Below are 20,885 nucleotides of genomic sequence, written 5' to 3'. Positions count from 1 at the left end.
GTTCTCCTCAGAGGCACATCCTTGTACAGTTGCTTCTTTTGAGAAGGACCTTGAACAAAGGGAATAAAGGCTGGCACTGAGAGGCAGATGACAGGCTTTATAACTCAGCCTCAATTTGTCGAGAAAGCTGAATATGCTTATCTCTGAGGTACATGAAGGGTACAAGTCATTAGCAGTTGTACACCCGTTTTAAACCCTACATGAACTTCATTTCATAGAGGGTTGTGTGGGGTGTTGAACAGATAACCAATCACTACTGTCCATTTTAAATTCACCAAATCAGAAAGTTGACAAAAACTGAAAGAACTGTGGATGCTGAAAATCAGGAACAAAAACAAAGTTGCTGGAAAAGGTCAGCAGATCTGGCAAAACCCTGAGAAAGTTTATGCTCGTTTCTGAAAGATGCATTAATCAAAGTTGAATGATATATTTTATAATGGATTTTTTTTTCTTTAACTTGTACCATGGAGAAGCCTTTCTAAAAAAAAAATTGCTGAACGTTTAAAGCGTTGGTATTCACAGTTCCCATGATGTTAAATGGAGAGAATCCAAAATAGTATGAAAACTGTCCAGCTTGATAAGGACAGTGAGTGACTTTTTTCTTTTTCATGTTCTCATCCACAAACACATTACAGCTACACACATTGCTGCAATTATACAGCTCTTATCACTTTTTAAAAAAAATTGTTCTTGATTTCTTGTAAGCCAGCCTTTACTGGTGTTATCTCGGAAGTTGTTATTATGTCTAACGGAAATTTTGTGTTCCCTGCAATGCTCCATTACAGAGAAAGGAGAATCAGTGACTGACGTAATGCTGATTGAAGCCTTTCCTCCCAAAGGAAAGATATGTTATTTGATTGCCAACTAGCTTCTTCTGTGATGGCACTGCTTCCGCGAATCAATCAATGCATCCTCTTATTCACTTTAGCATTGTAGACAATAATGCATAATTGGAATGGTTAAGAGCTAACATTTCTGATTGGCTGTAGCTGCTAAGATGCAACTTAAGATTTTTGCAACAGCTGTCACATCTATCCATATATGTTCATGCCTCCTGCTTCTCTAAGGATATGGATTAGCAGAGAGATTGGTGTAGAGTGGCGGGATCTTCTGCAAAGACACTGCTGCCACTAATGTGCACTGTCTGAGGTCTTGCTGCCAAAATAAAATGGGGGTCCATAAATGTAAATATAGTATTCCTCAATTCAGAAATTTCCTTGGTTTTGTTTGCCAAAACTCCAATGTTTGTTTGTTTCTTCATATGCTTTTGGACAAAACTGAACTGCTTTACTGACTGTATATACAAAGATATTTTTAATGGTTAGAATATGTTTCTGAAATAAAATAAAAACTTGTAGCTGGATTGTAGCAAATGTTTGGTTCAAGTGAGACAATTACAGTTAGCTGTGATCTGAGATTTTGGTACAACATTTTGCTTCTATCAGTCAGTCACTGAAGCATGCAGGACATTATAATGAAAAGTGATAATGGGAACTACAGATGCTGGAGAATCCAAGATAACAAAATGTGGAGCTGGATGAACACAGCAGGCCAAGCAGCATCTCAGGAGCACAAAAGCTGACGTTTCGGGCCTAGACCCTTCATCAGAGAGGGGGATGGGGAGAGGGAACTGGAATAAATAGGGAGAGAGGGGGAGGCGGACCAAAGATGGAGAGAAAAGAAGATAGGTGGAGAGGAGAGTATAGGTGGGGAGGTAGGGAGGGGATAGGTCAGTCCAGGGAAGACGGACAGGTCAAGGAAGTGGGATGAGGTTAGTAGGTAGGAAATGGAGGTGCGGCTTGGGGCGGGAGGAAGGGATGGGTGAGAGGAAGAACAGGTTAGGGAAGCTGGCTACCTACACCCCCTCCCTCCAACTGCATCCCAAAACCAGCCCAGCCTGTCTCCGCTTCCCTAACCTGTTCTTCCTCTCACCCATCCCTTCCTCCCACCGCAAGATGCACCTCCATTTCCTACCTACCACCTCATCCCGTATCCTTGACCTGTCCGTCTTCCCTGGACTGACCTATCCCCTCCCTACCTCCTCACCTATACTCTCCTCTCTACCTATCTTCTTTTCTCTCCATCTTCGGTCCGCCTCCCCTTCTCTTCCTATTTATTCCAGTTCCCTCTCCCCATCCCCCTCTCTGATGAAGGGTCTAGGCCCGAAACGTCAGCTTTTGTGCTCCTGAGATGCTGCTTGGCCTGCTGTGTTCATCCAGCTCCGCACTTTATTATCTATAATAATGAAAATACTGGTTCTTTGAAACAACCATACAATTAGTTCCATTCCCCTGTGCTTTATCCATATCCCTGCTTAAGGTGAGAGGTGAGGCATTTAAAAAAAGACCTGAAGGGCAATTTTTTTGTGTGGAATGAACTTGCTGAGTAAGTGGTGGTTGTGGGTACAATTACTACGTTTAAAAGATATTTAAATAGGTACATGAATAGGGAAGGGTTGGAGGGATATGGGCCAGGAGCAGGTAGGTGGGACTGGTTTAGATTGGGATTATGCTCTGCATGGATCAATTGGATCGAAGGGTCTGTTTCCATGCTGGACGACTCTATGATTCTATAATATATTCAGTTAAAAAGTTCCTATGGATCTACTTCCCTTGCTTCCACAATAGAACTCATAATAACTAGCTGTGTAAATAACAATAATAATAAAAATAAAATTCCCTTTGTTTCACAACTGGAGCTTTTTCCTGTATCTTTAATGTGTGCTTTGCTTCCAAGAAGAACTACTCCAGCTTCTGAACTGTATCCACATAACTGGTCCCTTAGGCCTAGTAGCATTCTAGTAAATATCTTCTATACCCTTTCCAAAGCTTTGACATCCATCTTAGAGTGTTGTGCTCCGAATTGAGCACACTGTTTGAGTGGAGGCTGAGCCATTGTTTTGTACAACTTACTTCCTCTCGTCTTCTGTCCTCAATTCATAAAACTAAGGACCCTGGAGTAGTGTGTGCAGTTCTGTTTCTTACCTAACGAAGGATATACTTGTCATAGTGGAAATACAGTGGAGGCTCACCAGACTAGTTTCTGGGATGATGGGACTGTACTGTAGGACACTTTGATGAGACAGGGGCTGTATTATATAGACTGTTTAAGAGAGAGAAGCAATCTCATTCAAACTTCTTACAGCGACAGACAGGGTGAATGCAGAAATGATGTGTCACGTCTGGTTGGGATCAGAACTAATTCCACAGTTTTAGAACAGGGTCTGGCTTGTGGAGAAATTTATTCAGTTAGAGGGTAAGGAATATTTGGAATTTTACAACCTGCAGGGCTCTGGAAGTTTAGTTATTGAATATGTTCAAGGCAGAGATCGATAGAGTTTAGGATACCAATGACATCAAAGAATATGAGGATTATGAATAAGTGACAATGAGGTAGATGATTAGCCATGATCATTCTGCTCTATTGTTTCTATGACTCATTTTTTAAAAAAATTGTCTTCTCATCCTGTTCCATTACTGTCAAATATTTGTGTACATACACCTCCTGGGCTCTTCTAAACTCCTTTAAATTCAAGTATTAAGACCTATTATCCTTCCCCAAATTGCAAGACTTCACACTTCTCCCCTCAAATTTAACTTGGCTTTTGACCTCCTGAGGTCTGGCACCATCTTCCATGTTGTTTAGTTCTTTTCCAAATTACAAATTCTCAATGTTTTTCAAAGTAATTTATTCACTTTATAATCATATCCTATATACACATGTCTAGGTCATTAATGCTAGTCTGAAAAAAAAACATGAATGGTGCGGGTAGAAATTAGGTGCAAATGTAATTCGCAAGAAATGGGCATAATTAAAGGCCCCAATGAAAGAAGGATTATTTAAAATTCTGAAGAACCTTGAAAGATATTGCAACTCTTTAGCTACCACAGCCTGGTCTGAAGAAGCAGGAATATAACCTGATGACAAGAATGAAAGAAATGAAAACTGCATGTGCAGCCCTAAAACTGTCAGTAAGGTCGAGAGTTCTTCAGCTTTTGCTGCTGCTGTAGTTGAGGTAGTGCTACATGGGGCGGCACGGTGGCTCAGTGGTTAGCACTGCAGCCTCACAGCACCAGGGGCCCAGGTTCGATTCCCGTCTTGGGTAACTGTCTGTGCGGAGTTTGCACATTCTCCCCGTGTCTGCGTGGATTTCCTCCGGGTGCTCCGGATTCCTTCCCCAGTCCAAAGATGTGCAGGTCAGGTGGATTGGCCATGCTAAGTTGCCCGTAGTGTTCAGGGGTGTGTGGGTTATAGGAGCTGGGTCTGGGTGGGATGCTCCAAGGGCAGTGTGGACTTGTTGGGCCGAAGGGCCTGTTTCCACACTGTAGGGAATCTAATCTAATCTAAATTCATAGCATCATCACTACCCAGTCACATTTCATTGAAGGAGAAGGAGACAGTCGCAGCCCTAGTCAGTTAAGCCACCAGTTCTGTCAGCCGCATGGCATATGTTACCACCAGGTGTCCTTACACCATTTGGCACCGTTGTGCAACTGACTTTTTGCTGACTTGGATCCTGTTAAGGTGAGAGAGACTTGAATTTGTATCATATCTTTCACTGCTTCAGACTTTGCAGCCAGTTAACTATTTTTGGAATGCAGTCATTATTATGGTGTAGGGGATTGTCAATTTGCACACAGGAAGGCCTGTCAGTGGGTGCAAGGATTTTGATGCCAAGTTAACTCTCATTTCCTTATTGCATTGCTTGTAGAAATTATATTTGTACTACACTCTTTTAAATGATTTCTGCATACAGTGAGCACAACCTGCGCTGGTTACTGCTTGCAAGGATCAACAGGGAGTTTAATATAATGAGTGGAATCTAGTAGAACTACAGAATCCCAGAATCTAATTGCTTCACCATTTTAAAAATGCTGGTTGATGGCTAAATATTGAGCAAGATACCCAGGGGAATTCCTTTACTTTTCTTTGAAATAGTATGATGAAATCTTTTGCTTCTATCAGAGGGGGCAGACCGGCCTCAACATAACATTGAAGTCTGAAAAGTGATACTTCTCAGTCTCTCATTGTTGTACCTGAATGTCAGTGTCGGCCGGGATTATGTACTCTGGTTCCTTACATGAGGCTAAAATGGAAAAAAATCTTTTGATTTAAAGCCTATAGTGCTGCCAACTAAGACACAACTGATAGACAACTGCAGGATTCCCATCCCGACCGCCGCCCCCTCATCCCGACCTTCATCAGGATTGATATTGCATATGGATATCCAACAATGGAGCCTGTTTTGTGGGCCCAATACAAACCTCATCACACATCCATATCCTGTAAAACACAGTATTCTTCAACTTATCTTAAACAATGTTGGAACCCATCAACTTACTTTCATATGTACGTGAACATTTCTTCTGAAATAACTGCGCAGAGGCTGGTATCCCTTCACCAAGTCATCCGGTTTATAAATGTCACAGTTTTGCCTGGGGTCCTGTATAAAAAGAAAACATTGTATTTGCAGGGTGGTAATACGGACAGTAAGAGAACAGAGCAAGGCATGGAGAAAGAAAAGGTTTAGAGTGTAATAAGCTCAAAGTTTCAGAAAATGCTCAGGTGAGATTGAGGCAGACAATATTTCAGAAGGGTTGTAGGTTTGTGCACTGCCAGATTCTTCCTGAGTCAGCAGCTGGCAGAATGGATGGCATAAATGTTTGGTAAGAAATGACCAAAATGAATTTGGCATTGCAGCCTTTAGCTGAGTGAAATTCTGGTTCATTTGTAATTTCATAGTAATCAGGCAAATCCAGTTGCACAGCTTTAGTCATGGAGATTAGTCTTGGAATTAACCTGATCCTGCCTAACTCCAGGAAAAATTTCTAAGACTCAGTGGAATTTCCCCTTGACTATTGATTGATCGTGTTGTGAAATTCTAGAAAATAAAGCAAACATGAAATTAACTTTGCACAACTTGGGCCCATTATATTTCCACAGTTGAAGTTTTGGATTATAACAGGACAAAAGCCATTGTCTAGAGATTTTTTTTTAGCGTGTTCAGTTATCCAACTAGCTTAATTGACAGACTTAACTGCTTTTGCTATAAGCTTTTTCTATTGTTCTGTGCAGGAAACAAAATTCCTCTAAAATTATACTTCACTTTTAGTGTCTTTTTTTAATGTTGAGTATCTCAATTGATATATTACTAATTGATTGTCGCAGTATAATTATCTCCAAAATATGCAGACAATGCCTAGTTTTACCTCCGCAATCCCATCTTCTATTTGAGGGTTTTAATGGGTTTGGGGATCACAATGTGTTTTTTTCAGGCACCATTATGGTAAATGCAGTGCTGCATTCTCATGACAATGATTTCTGTGTATTGCTCCACTCCTTGCACACATCAGCAATATGAGGGTTAGTGATAATATTCATAACATGTACTACCTTAAAGATAAAGATTCGTAAAAGGGAAGGGTATTGTGGCTAGAGCAGGTGCTGGAAGCTATTCTACAAGTAAGTTTGGTCTGGGAAAAAGTGAAGAATGGCTGGCTATGTGACAGGACAGGATCCCAGGGTTTTAGATACTGTGCAGAATGTCTTGGTGTGGAACATAGGAAGGCGGACAGATGGTGGGTAATTGATACATCAGGCCTTCCAAACACATGAAGAGAATGTAGATAAGGAGGTATATATGTGCAGATGTCATTATAGGAATTAACCTAAAAATGCTAGGTGTGTTTCTAGAAGGAGGTCAATTGTCTCACTCAAGTAGCCTAGGCTAGAAAACTCATCTTAAATAACAAATTGTACCAGCTACATCACTGAATTTACCCACTGCTCAATCCACTATTTATGCATCACTCACCTAGCAACAATCTCTATCAGAAAGGACTAATACCTAATATTCATAGCTTCAGCTCACCTTCCTATACTTAAGCACTGTCAAAGTTTCAATCCTATACTTTGAAGCTCATTTAGCTCTGCCAGTTATTCAACCATGACAACTATGTCACCTAAACAGATGGCACAACATTTGCTGACACACTTCTCTCTTGTAGGAAAGGTGATGGCATGGAATTGGAGGCAACAGGAACTAATTGGAGAAGGAAAAGGATGACTGGATTGTGGTGTGAGGCCAGATCGCATTGTTGTCATTCATTTACCTCCGCCACCATTGCCAGTATTTAACACAAGGTTAGGGTTCTTTGAGGTAGCTGGCTGGAACCAATCTTATTTTATCTATTGTGTGTCTCGGGTTTATTTGATGATCATTGGGAGAGGATACACCAGTGTAGGGGTTTTATAGAAGAGGCACTTACCTTAGTTAGTAAGATTTCGGAAATGACTGCCAGACTACTCAGACCTCTTGGCATCATGGTAGCCCACAAACCCACCAACACACTAAAACAGCAGCTAATGAACTTAAAAGACCCTATACAGACAACAAGCAAAACAAACGTCATTTACAAAATACCTTGCAAGAACTGTGACAAACACTACATTGGCCAAACTGGCAGAAAGCTAGCCACCAGAATACATGAACATCAACTAGCCACAAAACAACATGACCCACTATCACTCATATCCTTACATACAGATGAGGAAGGACACCACTTTGATTGGGACAACACATCCATCCTAGGACAAACCAAACAGAGACACGCACAAGAATTCCTAGAAGCATAGCATTCCAACCAGAACTCCATCAACAAACACATTGATTTGGAGCCCATCTACCACCCTCTGAGAAAAAGAACAGGAAATTACATCACCAGTGCAGGAAATGACATCACCAACCCAAGGAAACCTAAACAGATAAATAGAAAGCGGGGCATAACACCAGCGCTTCACCGGAGGCTCACTGATGATGTTACCTAGAATGGTGACAAAACGTATGAAAACGAACCTTCCAGCTCAGTGAAAAAACCCACATCCAGAACCTCAAACTGAGCTACAAATCTTCTCAAAACTCGCTAGTTAATAAGATTTTTCATGATCGCAATACATTCAATGAGATTACTGATCAGACTCTTAGGTCTCTTGGGAGTTATACAGAATGCATATGCTTCCTAAGAAGGCTAGAACAGAAATTTTTGCCACCACCAAATGAGTGAGTGTAACATTGTTGGCTTTCGTGGGGCTTGTCTGAGCCATTAACTTATACATGCTTAGTTCCATGGGGGCAATAGTCCTCACTGATTTGTAAAGGGTTACTGAATGAGATGATACCATTGTGTTGGTTGCACACTGCGCGAGTCATTGAATTTAATTAAGACAAAGAATATTAGGTTCTTGATTAATAAGAGGATCAAAGATTACAGGGAGAAGCTGGGAGCATTGGGTTGAGAAGCATATCAGCCAGTATCGAATGGCAGATTACACTCGCTGGGCTGAATGGGCTGCTTCTATAATGTTACGTAGTTATAGCACAAGCCTGCAGTAGCCAAAGAAAATGGAAGCGATAGTACTGGTGCCATCTTTTCAAATGTCATGGTCACATACTAAGTGCTGGAGAGGATTCAGATGATGATGGGCCATATTACAGGACAAGATTGATGGGTGTATGCACAGAAATACTTGGGCTATGCAAAGCCTGTCAAAAAGTCTACGTTCAAAATCAAGGAGCATGGAAGACCTCATACCTACTTGACACAGGGCTGCCTTTCCTCGAAAATAGGTGTAAGGAGCATGGAAGACCCCGCAATTACCTGACGCAGGACTGCCTGTCCTAGAAAATAGGTGTTAGGCCAACATGTTGGCATCCCCCCCCAGGACAATAGATATACTGTCAGACAGTGTGGTTGACTCCAACAAGACCAAAACTATCCTTTTCTCTTTGAACCAGAAAGTACACTCTCATCCTTTTCAAACTACAAAGCCGCTGGCAAAATTGACTGTAAAATGGATAATTTTGATTCCGAAAGGTGAGCTAGAAATATTACTTCTAATTCACTATGAAGACTACCTATCCCAACCCCTGATATATTTCCCACTCCCATCCTTGACTTATCCCAAAATGCTGCTGAAATTTTATTTTATATTTTGGTGGCCTCCAGTCTTGGCATTTTCCTGCACCGTTTTCGAAACTTCTTGAGCTCTTCCTGATAAAACTCTAAGTGACACAGATCTCTGATGCCCTGGCTCCATGCTTAGAAAGCACAATGGTATAACACCCCAGTCCTCACTGGCCTACATCATTAATTACCCTCCTGCACAATGATTTCACTCGTTTGCCCCCATCTAAAGTTTCATTTAGTGTGTCAGGTTTTGACATTTCTGCAATCAAGTCTTGTCCCATAATTTGCTTTTATATTGTGCTCTGTTTTGTTCAAATTGCTGTGCTTGACCTTTGTCTGTGTTGCACCTGCAATGGCAGACCCTTCAATTATTACAGAAGAAATAAACAATGGAATAGTTATAACAGCAGTGGGATGATGCCTTTGAGGTCAAACATAAAGACTGGCTAGAATTAAAGAGCAATATGCTAGCAAATAGTTGGAAGGTGACAGAGGAACACATTTCTTGGCAGTTTACAGAAATGTGCAAGAACTGAAGGATATTGATAATCGGGACTTCAAATATCCAAACATAGACAACAGTTACAAAGCTGTAATTGGCAAAGGTGGGAAGAATACTTGAAATATTTACAACAGAATGTGTTTGTACAGTATTCTGCCAGCCCAATGAGATGGTGTGGAGGTTTCAGCGTTGGGCTCGGGTGAACAAAGTTGGAAGTCACATGACACCAGATTATAGTCCAACAGGTTTATTTTAATGTGGTTGGGGTGGAAGCTAGAGAAGTGCAGCATCATGAGGGTATCCATGGGCTTGCATTAGAGTGAGGTACTGAGGTCTCTGTCCTTGATGGAGATATGTGTGTCTGATTGATTCTAAAGAACAGTCCCTGGTTATTCCGATGGAGGGATAAAACTTGTTGATACCATTATGCAGTCGTTTCAGTGATTCCTCGCCATGAGTCCAAAGGAAGAAAGTGTCTTTAATTTATCTGGTGCATAGCATTGGTCAGAGGCCCTGTGCAGCAGAGAACTCTTGTTTGAATTTGTGCATGAAAATGTTGACATACTGGAGTGTAAATGTGGTTCCCATGGCTGTTCCATGTGCCTGGATGAAGAACTGCTTGTTGAGGGTGAAGACATTGTGATCGAGGATGAAGCAGATGAGTTGTAGAATGGTGTCTGGAAATTGACAAGTTGGTATTGAGTACTGAGGCTGCTGCAGTGATGCCGTTGGGGGATGCCGTTGTAAAGGGCCAAAATGTTCATTGTGACGAGGAATGTTCCTGATTCGATTGGTCCGTGGGTGCTGAGTTTGAGTAAGCAATCTGTGGTCCACAACACAAGCGGGAGCGTTGATCAAAGGCCTACAGGTGGGTGAGTCTCTGGTTTAAAGATTAGAATCTACCTACCCTGACCGGTGGAGCCCTCCATTCCTGTTCCAGCAGCAGAAAGAGCGGGAGCTCTAACCGAGAAGGACTCTCGTATGTTGTTAAGGTAAGGCTTTTCAATTTATATCCTTGTGTATTGTGTAATTGATTAAAAGTTTAATTGCTTAATTGAAAAAGAGTGTAGCAGAGAAGTACTAGAAACATGTAATACATAAATTGTGAAAGTTAACTAAATAAGTAGTAATGGCTGGACAGGTGATGTGCTGTGGCTGTATGATGTGGGAGCTGGCTGATCTCATTGTACACGGCAGTGACCACATCTGCAGCAAGTGTTGGTTGCTGGAAGAACTCCGGATCAGAGTAAAGGATCTGGAATCTGAGCTTCAAACTCTGTGACACATCCGGGACGGGGAGAGTTACCTGGACACTTTGTTTCAGGAGGCAGTCACACCCGGTAGATTAAATAACTCTAATTCAGAAAGTGTTCAGGGACAAGGTGTGACTGTAAGTGAGGCAGGCAGGAGGATTCAGAGTTCAGGAGTGCAGGAACAGCCCTTAACCTTGACCAACAGGTCTGAGATTCTTGCTCCCTGTATGGATGAGGGAAAGGACTCAAGAGTGGGGAGCAAAAAGACAGGTAGTTGTTACAGGGGATTCTATAATTAGGGGGACAGATAGTATCCTATGCAAGCCGGATTGGGACTCCCGCATGGTGTGTTGCCTGCCCGGCGCCAGGCTGCGGGACATCTCCGAACGAGTTGAAAGGATATTGGAGCGGGAGGGGGAGGATCCAGTTGTTGTGGTCCATGTTGGGACTAACAACATAGGCAAAGCTCGGGTAGAGGACCTGTTCAGGGATTATGAAGCACTAGGAAAGAAATTGAAGTACAGGTCCTCAAGGGTCATAATCTCTGGATTACTGCATGAGCCACGTGCTAATTGGCATAAGGAAAAGAAAGTTAGGGAAGTAAACACGTGGCTAAGGGATTGGTGTGGGAAAGAGGGATTCCATTTCATGGGGCATTGGCATCAGTTTTGGAACCGGGGGGATCTGTACCGTTGGGACGGTCTCCACCTGAACCGATCTGGAACCAGTGTTCTAGTGAAAAGGATAAATAGGGTGGTTAGTAGGACTTTAAACTTCTGAGTTGGGGAGGAGGGAAAGTGAAAGAGACAGGGAGTATGGAGTTAAATGGAAAGATAATCAACAGGATAGCATGTGTACAGGTGGATTTAAGCTCGAGGCAGACTAGGAAATCTGCAAAAAGGAAGGATAGCTTAAGCTGTCGTAGGATTTCCAATTTCTCCAATAATGATAAGAAAGTTAGCATTAAGGCACTTTATCTAAATGCTCGTAGTATTCACAGCAAAGTAGATGAATTAACAGCACAAATCCGCTTAAATGATTATGATGTGGTAGGCATCACAGAGACATGGTTTCAGGGAGTTCAGGACTGGCAGTTAAACATCCAAGGATTCACAACATATCGAAAAGACAGGGAGGTGGGCAGAGGTGGTGGGGTTGCCTTGTTAGTTAAGGATGTAATAAAATCTACAGCACTGAATGACATAGGGTCAAAGGATGTGGAGTCTGTGTGGGTGGAGTTGAGAAACCACAAAGGCAAAAAAACTATAATGGGAGTTATGTACAGATCTCCTAACAGTGATCAGGACCAGGGGCGCAAGATGCACCGAGAAATAGATAGGACATGTCAGAAAGGCAAGGTCACAGTGATCATGGGGGCTTCAATATGCAGGTGGACTGGGTGAATGTTGCCGGTGGATCTAAAGAAAGGAAATTCATGGAATATTTGCAGGATGGCTTTTTGGAACAGCTTGTGATGTAGCCCACAAGGGAGCAGGCTATTCTGGACTTAGTGCTATGTAATGAGCCAGACTTTATAAAAAACCTTAAAGTAAGGGAACATTTAGGAGGCAGCGATCATAGTCTGCAGTTTGAAAGAGAGAATGCAAAATCGGATGTAATGGTGTTACAGTGAAATAAAGGTAATTACAGGGGCATGAGAGAGGAATTGACGAAAATCGACTGGAAGCAAAGCCTAGCGGGGAAGACAGTAGAGCAACAATGGCAGGATTTTCTGGGTGTAATTGAGGACACAGTACAGAGGTTCATCCCAAAGAAAAGAAAGATTATCTGGGGTGGGATTAGACAGCCATGGCTGACAAAGGAAGTCAGGAAATATATCAAAGAAAAAGAGACAGCCTATAAAGTGGCCAAGAGCACTGGGAAATCAGAAGATTGGGAAGGCTACAAAAACAAACAGAGGATAAGAAAGAGAGAAACAAGGAAGGAGAGGATCAAATATGAAGGTAGGCCAGCTAGTAATATTAGAAATGATAGTAAAAGCTTCTTTCAATACATAAGAAACAAACGAGAGGCAAAAGTAGACATTGGGCTGTTCCAAATTGATGCTGGAAGGCTAGCGATGGGAGATAAGGAAATATCTGAAGAACTTAAGAAGTACTTTGTGTCAGTATTCACAGTGGAAGATATGAGTAGTATGCCAACAATTAGAGACAGTCAGGGGGCAGAGTTGAGTATAGTAGGCATTACAAAAGAGAAAGTGCTAGAAAAGCTAAAAGGTGTAAAAATTGATAAATCTCCTGGTCCCAATGGACTACATCCTAGAGTTCTGAGGGAGGTGGCTGAGGAAATAGCAGAGGCTTTGGTTGTGATCTTTCAAAAGTCGCTGGAGTCAGGGAAAGTCCCAGATGATTGGAAAATTGCTGTTGTAACCCCCTTGTTTAAGAAAGGATCAAGGCAAAAGATGGAAAATTATACGCCGATTAGCCTAACCTCGGTAGTTGGTAAAATTTTAGAATCCATCATCAAGGATGAGATTTCTAAATTCCTGGAAGTGCAGGGTCAGATTAGAACAAGTCAGCATGGATTTAGTAGGGGAAGTATGTTAGACCAGGGAAACTCAGTAGATGTTATCTATCTAGACTTCCAAAAGGCCTTCGATACAGTGCCTCACGGGAGGCTGCTGAGCAAGGTGAGGGCCCATGGTGTTTGAGATGAGTTACTGGCTTGGATTGAGGATTGGCTGTCTGACAGAGGGCAGAGAGTTGGGATAAAAGGCTCTTTTCCAGAATGGCAACCGGTGACGAGTGGAGTCCCGCAGGGCTCACCTGATATATTAATGATCTGGATGAAGGTACTGGGGGCATTCTGGCGAAGTTTGCTGATCATACAAAGATGGGTGGACAGGCAGGTAGGACTGAGGAGGTGGGGAAGCTGCAGAAAGATTTAGACAGTTTAGGAGAGTGGTGCAGAAATGGCTGATGAAATTCAATGTGAGTAAATGTGAGGTTTTGCACTTTGGAAAAAAGAATACAGACATGGACTATTTTCTAAATGGTGAGAAAATTCGTAAAGCAGAAGTACAAAGGGATCTGGGAGTGCTAGCCCAGGATTCTCTAAAGGTTAACTTGCAGGTTGAGTCTGTGATTAAGAAAGTGAATGTAATGTTGTTGTTTATCTCAAGAGGGTTGGAATATAAAAGCAACGATGTGCTTCTGAGGCTTTATAAAGTTCTAGTTTGGCCCCATTTAGAATACTGTGTCCAATTTTGGGCGCCGCACCTCAGGAAGGACATACAAGCTCTGGAGCGTGTCCAGCGGAGATTCACACGGTTGATCCCTGGAATGGTAGGTTTAATGTGCGATGAACGGCTAAGGATCCTGGGATTGTATTCATTAGAGCTTAGAAGGTTGAGGGAAGATCTAATAGAAACTTACAAGATAATGTATGGCTTAGAAGGGGTGGACGCTGGGAAGTTGTTTCCATTAGGCGGGGAGACTAGGACCCGTGGGCACAGCCTTAAAATTAGAGGGGGTAAATTTAAAATGGAAATGAGACGATATTTCTTCAGTCAGAGAGTGGTGGGCTTGTGGAATTCATTGCCATGGAGTACAGTGGAGGCCGGGACGTTAGATGCCTTCAAGGCAGAGATCGACAAATTCTTGATCTCACAAGGAATCAAGGGCTACGAGGAGAGTGCAGGAAGTGGAGTTGAAATGCCCATCAGCCATGATTTAAATGGCAGAGTGGACTTGATGGGCCGAATGGCTTTATTTCTACTCCTATGTGTTATGGTCTTATGGTCTTAAGCTTAGGTTCCCTGTATGATAGGTTTCAAGATGCCCTCAACATAGCCAGAGAGGGTGTCACACAGGGTCCCATTGCTTAATGCAACAGGATATCCAGGTCCAGGTGTGTTGGCTTTGTGTACCTTCGGAAGGTAGTAGAAGTTCCATACGTGAGAAGTACACTGGATGAGAGTGCACAGGGTACTCGGAAGCTCTGGATCAAAAGTCTTGATCAGTGTGTTGAGTTCACGGGTGTGTTTATTGGTCAAATAGATAGAACGTTGTCTGCAGTATTCCTAGTTGTTCAGTTGCCAGTATACTTCCTTGCAGTAATCTGCTCTATTCTGTGTGGCAATGGCTCCTCCTTTGTCTGCTGCTTTGATGACAATGTTGCAACTGGTCTTGAGAGCATGAATGGCATTGCATTGTGCTTAGGTGACGTCTTATGCTCCTTTGTGAGTGCAGTTGATGAGCCTGCCATTTATGTATTCCCTGACAGCTTGAGCATACATGTCAAGTCCACGGCTACGGCCCTCCAGAGGGGTCCAATTCAACTCCTTCTTTGGCTGTTCCACCACAGATCTTTTGTAGGTTGTCTCACTGGGTTTGTTGCTGACATCTTCGAAGAATTCCAGAGAGAGAGAGAAAATGTGTACGTGTGTGTGTGTGTGTGTGTGTGTGTGTGTGTGTGTGTGTGTGTGTGTGTGTGTGTGTGTGTGTGTGTGTGTGTGTGTGTGTGAATTCTTACTGACACCTGAAGAAGGAGCAAGACTCCAAAAGCTTGTGTCTTTAAATAAACCTGTTGGTCTATAACCTAGTGTTCTGTGATCTTTGACCAGGTTTATTTGAAGTCACAAGCTTAGGCAGCGCTGCTCCTTTGTCAGGTGATGAAGGAGTAGGACTCTGAAAGCTCGTGATTTCAAATAAATGAGTTGGACTATAATCTGGTGTCCTGGGACTTCTGATTTACCCCAAATGAGAAGGGAAGTAGTGCTTAGTTTTGGGAATAAACTGGAGCATATTTAAATGGATGAGTGCTTGCAGAACAGTTCTTTTAATATCATAAAATTGAGGCTAGTGTTGGAAGATTCCTTGTACAATCAACAATAAAATATTTTTGACTGGAAGAGGACTAACTTCAGTCTGTTGATAGAAGATTGTCCAAGGTGGATTTGAATCAAAGGTGGCAAGGCAAAACAGTGATTGAATGGGGGAGACCTTCAAAGAGATGATATTTCACATACAGATTAGATAGATTTCTGAGAGAGAGAGGGAAGGACATTCAAATTTAATTTCTCAGAGTGACTGAAGTTGTTAAAATGAGATAGACCAAGTACAGGTGATGGGGGGTGAATTGACTCCACTTTTTTCAACCTCCTTGGTTAGCTGCAACAAAATTTATTTTCCTTTTCATGCAAGGTGATTTTAAACTGTAGTTTCATGTGCCTCTTGTATCAGTAAGGAGCCAACTGCAAGGTTTTTTTTAATGTAAAAAAAAATTTTGTTATTTGTTAACAAGGAAAGTAATAAAGATGTGATGTGAACAGTACATGTGCAAAAATATAAAGTTAACGAGCAATAGGACCTAATTCATAAAAAAAGTCAAAGAATATGCAGTTTAAAGCCCATAAAGTGTCCTTTTAGTGGAAAGTTTTAACCTGAGAGTATAATTGTTTGAGTGACGTCTTATATCCTCAGTACAGCATATTCTTGAATTGTTGTTTGAGCTCATGACATTCTGATGTTTGTTTTACATTAATATTCTCCCTAAATGCTTTGACTCTTGGAAGTCTGTGAGGGATATTTGTCCAATTCTTCAAGTCACAATTCCATTTTTTCTGATCTGCTAGAAGCAGCTCCGTGCACAGCTGGCCTGTATATTTTAGCGTTGAATTCCAGTGTCCAATTGTGTCTAATTGTAGACAAAATCTTTCACCTTCAGTGTTTAAAACTTAATGTGGAGAGACAAGCAGGTGAAAGTGGGCAGCACAAGTGTTAATTTTGGTGGAGGCATCTTGAACGAGTGAGGAGGCAGCTGAGAGAGCATTCAGGATGAGCGGAGTGGGGTGTTGGAGTGGCTGTGAATGAGTCGGGGAAGATGCTGCAAGCAATAGTGAGCAAAGTAGAGCATGAGACTTGGTAGGAGATAAGGGCAGTGGCTGAGATAGTGTGAGTGTGAGATATCAAAGAGAAGATGGTGCCACTTATGCCGGTGAAGTGGGAAAGGTCATTGACCTTCCTACAATACTGTGCATTCCATTCACAGTTTGCTGGATGGCTGGTTTGTGAAACAGAGTGATGCCAACAGCGCAGGTTCAATCTACTGATGTCACTATAGAGGTCCAGTCTTCTCAACCTTGACCATCAGTTGACCCCGAGGTTGAGCCACCACCAGTCATGTCTCTATCTCACTCTCTCTCTCTCTCATGAGAGAGCAATACTATAGCCCTCTGGGAATATAGTGACTTTTACTATGCAGTAAATCCACGAGTGGTTTTCTCCACTATCAGGATGTTGGCACCAAGTCAAATAAAAAGATGATACTTCAGTGCTGGTGTGATGCCAAGTACATCCCATTTATTGATAGACTGTATCAGATAACATGACTTATTGAGCATTTGCAGTCAGACATTCATGTCCAAACAGCCCAACTTGAAAACTGCAGAAAAGCATATCCAGCATTAATTGTGATTCTGTCATTGGAAACTATTTATGAAACTATTTGGGCTGTGCTAAAGGTTACACCAGAAATCAACTTAAGATCATTTGTTGGGCCTACAGCCTGATGGATGTTTGCATGTGCTAGAAACTGCACACATTAATAGCCAAGATCCTGTTTAATGTAGGGAGAAGAATTGGTACATACGTTGATTCTTTTTTAAAAAAGCGCTCAGGGAGACAGCCTAGTTCTGCTGCATTCCCAGTGGCAATAGCCTGACCAATCAGAATCTACTGGCCTGCTCTGAGAATTAAGATTGACAGTTAACTGTTTTTGGTGTATCTATATGCCAATTATGGCCCAATTAGCAGCCTGTTCTCACTCTGTGTTAAATGGCATCTCTATTTCAAGTCGATTTCTTATGTCGTAGCTCTGGTGAGTGTAAGATGAAAGGCTTCCACATGTAGCCTCCTTCTATCAATGTTTAAGTTCTGCAATACCAAACATTTATTTGTAAGCCCATAAGAACAAAAATGGTATCGAGAGGAAGAGAGGCACGGATTGAGGGTTAAAGAATAGATAATCTTGTGGAGGTAGAGCAGGCTTCTCCAATAGGAAGAAGACATGGTTTTATCCTTCCTGTGCAATGCTGCCCCTTGAAAGAGGCAGTAAGGGATGGCAGAATGGGCTAACTGGTGCAGTGGGGTATTGGACCAGCGAGTGAAGAAGAGTATATGAGGGATGGAGGGACAGATAATGATTGATCAAATATGAGCTGGGTTGAGAGTAATGAGGTCAAAACACCTAACCTTACTCTCCACGCTCCGCCTTACTCCAAAATCCTATCCACAAAGCAGATTGAAAGAGGGGACAGTGGGGCATTAGTGGCCCAGTGGTATTATCACTGGACTGTTAACTCAGAGACTGGACTGTTAATCCAGAGACCCAGATAATTTTTTGTTGGATCCTGATTCGAATTGCATCATGGCAAATGGTGGAATTTGAGATCAATAAAAATCTGAAATTAAGAATGTAACGATGACCATGTGTCAATTATTGAAAAGTCCCATCTGGTTCACTAATGCCCTTTAGAGAAGGAAACTGCCATCCTTACCTGGTCTGGCCTACATGTGACTCCTGACCAATATCAATGTGTTTGACCCTTAACTGCCCTCTGGCACTCAGCCAGTGGCATCCTCATCCTATGAATGAATTAAAAAAAGGAGGAAAATCAACACTGAAAGAATAGATAATCTTGTGGAGGTACAGCAGGTTCTGAAGAAGGGTCTAGGCCTGAAATGTCAGCCTTGCTGCTCCTCTGATTCTGCTTGGCCTGCTGTGTTCATCCAGCTCTATACCTTGTTACCTCAGGTTCTCCAGCATCTGCAGTTCCTACTATCACTGAAAGAAGACCATTTCCAATATCTTCCGAGGCCAGCTGATGAGTATCTGATGTTATCACAAGGTTAATATTAGTTAAGCCCAGATTCGCTCAGCCTTGATCCCAAACCCACCCCCTCCCCTCTACCCTCTATGATCAGGACATGGACCTTTAGTCTTTTTCCAACTCCAGCTGTTCTGATTAATGGAAAAAACAGAAAGGAAGAGGCTTAATGTGTCTGCTGCTGCTTGCCGCTACATTACCAGTCACTTTTGTCAACTACTCATTTATTCATATTATTGATTTAATGTTTTAGAGTTGTTTCATCTTGCTGAACTTCAGGTTTACTGTGTGACGCATCTCATTTGTCTGAAATTTGCACTCCAGAGTGCCAAAATGGTGGTAATATGGGCTCACTTTCCCATATGACAACATTGGACAACCATGAATCAGAGACAGCACCTATGGTTGAAGTTCTCAGTGATTAGTTGCCAACTGTCTTTCCTGGAGAAAAGGATGTTGCCAATGTAGCTGTGAAAGAGGATGCAGTATTGAAACTGAGATAGAAATTACACTTGGTTGCCTCGGAATAGAATAAGTCACTTAGTCTGGATGGGTATTTTGTGGATTAAGGAAGAATAAAGGTGGAAATTATGGATGTTTTGACCCCAATCTTTTAATCTTCCTTGGATATGTTGATGGTACCAGAGGACAGGTGGATTGCAAATGATAACCCCACCATTTGAGTAGGGAGAGCAAGGTAGACCCAGTGACCAGAGTTAAGTCATCAAACTGCCAATGACCAGGAAACTATCAGAACCAAAAAATCTGGCATAAAATCAATTGGTACTAGCTTTTTGAAGTTCCTACTAATTTTAAAGGAAAGGGCATCAGCACTGAATTGGTGAGGGCAAAGCACTAATTTGGTCGAGTCCTTTGATGAAGTTATGAGGGGCGTGTAGTAAATGGTCTTTGAAAGGGCATTTGATCCAGTAACACATAAAAGACATCCTTACTATGTAGGGCTCTTATGGCATAATGCTTAGAGTCCTTACCTCTGAATTGGGATGCCTGAGTTCAAGTCCACCTACTTCAGAGGCATCTAAGAACATCTCTGAAGTGGTTGACTAGAGAATATGCAGACATGCGTGCAAAATGAAAGACCATGATTTAAAGGGACTGTGATAGTTTGGAAACAAATTCGGTCAAGGAACAGGAGGTAGTGGATATGGGCTTTTTTCAGATAGCAGGAAAATATACAATTTTGCGTGTTTGTCTTCCTCTCTCTCTCTCTCTCTCTCTCTCGCTCTCTCTCTCTTCTCTCCCTCACTTTCTCTCTTTCTCCCCGCCAATCCCCCACCCCTCTCTCTCTTTCATTCCTCTCCCATAAAAATAGATTTTTTTAGGACTCCCGTTCCTTTTAATGACATGTACTTGGGCAAATGAGTCATTGTTTCAAAGTTTGCAGTTGACATGAAACTCACAAATATAGCTTGCAATGTAGAAAATAGCAACAGACTTCAGGGAGACATGGTATGGTGAAATGGGCAGAAACCAGCCAGATGAAATTCTTAAAGTGCACAGTGCAATGTGATACTTTTTGGTCAGAAGACTGAAAAGACACAATGGGAATGAAATGGTGTAGTTTTAAAGGGGGTGCAGGAATCAGAGTTGATAAAATGAAAAGGCTTGCTAAACGATGCAAATATGACCTTGGGTTTATCAATAGAGCCTAAAAGTAAGACTGAACCTTTGAAAAATTCTGGTTTGGCCTCAGCTGGAGAATTATGGTCAGTTCTGGGCACCTCACTTACAGAAGGATGTCAAGGCATTGAAGAGGCAGTAGAAAATATTTACTGGCATTTTATCGGAGAAGTGAGACTGGAAAAGCTGGGCTAGTTGTTCTTAGGACAGGGAAAGTTGAGAAGGCATTTGATGGAAGTGAACAAATCACGAATGGTTTTTGATAGCATGAATAAAGAGTTTTCTCACTGAGAGTAGGATTAGTAGTCAGAAGCTGTGAGAGGACTTTTTTTTACAATGCTAATTGTTGTGATCTGATACATTCTGTCTGAAAGGTGGTGAAAACAACTTTGATAGTAATATTTGAAAGAGAATTCAATATATACATGAAGGGAAAAGAATGCAGAGTCTTGAATAAAGAGCAAGCCAGGGCATTAATTGGAAATCTCCAGCTAAGAACTGGCACAGACATAGTGAATTAAATGGTTTTGTTTGCTATAACTTCCTTCGATTCTATAAGTTACCTCGCCTGTTCAATCCTCCTAAATGATTCTGCCATGCGAGATATTCCCAAGCTTCAGTAGTATTCTCAACACTTAGCATTTCAGCCACGTCTTTGATGGTTCCCTAAGTCT

The sequence above is a fragment of the Stegostoma tigrinum genome, chromosome 4, assembly GCF_030684315.1.
Source record: "Stegostoma tigrinum isolate sSteTig4 chromosome 4, sSteTig4.hap1, whole genome shotgun sequence".
In the NCBI taxonomy this organism is placed as follows: domain Eukaryota; kingdom Metazoa; phylum Chordata; class Chondrichthyes; order Orectolobiformes; family Stegostomatidae; genus Stegostoma; species Stegostoma tigrinum.
This window is presented reverse-complemented; position numbering follows the sequence as displayed.